Source organism: Apis dorsata, unplaced genomic scaffold, assembly GCF_000469605.1.
Source record: "Apis dorsata unplaced genomic scaffold, Apis dorsata 1.3 scaffold_149, whole genome shotgun sequence".
NCBI lineage: Eukaryota > Metazoa > Arthropoda > Insecta > Hymenoptera > Apidae > Apis > Apis dorsata.
The window spans coordinates 691,784-693,008 of record NW_006263440.1 but is presented as its reverse complement, the minus strand read 5'-3'; positions in this window follow the sequence as shown (position 1 = coordinate 693,008).

The window sequence follows — 1,225 nt, the reverse complement described above, 5'->3', positions numbered from 1 at the left end:
AAAAAAAAAAAAAAAAAAAGAACGCGTCGTAAAATTGTCGGCGCGTCTTTTTATTTTATGGTTTCAGAAGCGAGACTCGTGTTTCCCCTCTAAGTTTACAGACATGTTGACACACTCGAAATGCTTACGTTTCGTGTACTTATCTACACGTTGAGAGAGATGAAGTAGCTTGCGGAATCTAAATGAATAAACAGGTGTGCATCTATGGGTTAACCGTTAACTGTAATTACGCAATGGTTCTTTTAATTTTCATTGACGTTGATAAATACAATTTGAATATCATTTATATTCAATTCTAATTACCAACAATAAAGCATATTACAGATTTCTTGTTAAAAATATATAAATATCTCATCAATCGTAGCGTATGACATTCGATTTAAAGTTTGACTTCCGTTTTAAACTTTGCTCGGCGCATTGCGCGATATATTTGTCCACTTTATAAACGAATATTTTCGAAAAACGCGTAAAATCGTGCCCATGACTCTTCGACATTGATTTCAATCGCATAATCACGCGCATCGGCGAGAACGCACCTAACTGCTCCCTCTAGACCAGGCCTACTATCTTGTTGGCTGTCAGATTGTTGACACAGCCAGTGACACGTTTAATAGGATTATTTATGCTCCTAAAGGCGCTTAAATGATCCGAGCTTCGTATCGGCTTCATCTACCTGACGGCGCGTAGCATAATTATGTCGACACGGTTTGCGTATATCGGGCTCGGCGAGCCTAGTGACAACGCCTAGTCGTCCCTGATTTTGACTCGTTTCGACTTCCGACGTACGGCGAGACGTTTTAATCGCCTACGAGAACGCGATCGCGGGAACACGTGCCGCATAACTTGTTTCGATGATTATTGACACGATTATCTCGCACCGCTGCACGCCGATAGCCAACCAATAGCAATTAATTTGAAAGAAACGTTAGATATGTCGTTCCTCGCGTTCGAATAACGGTATTTTCAAGATCACGTTTTGTTCGATACGGTGATTATTTATTGTTAATTTACCCTCGTTAATCGTGCGTTTTATCGAGCGTCGAAAAACTATATTTACTTTATTTTATTACGAAACTCGTAAATTTCATCCATTGTATGCTCGCGTTATGAATTTTAATAAGTTCGCGTTATTTATGCGCGGTTCTTCGGTTCTTTAACATTTTTTTTTCCTCTTTTTTTTTAACGTTTGCGCCATATTTATGTCTTAATATATCGCGTGAATCGG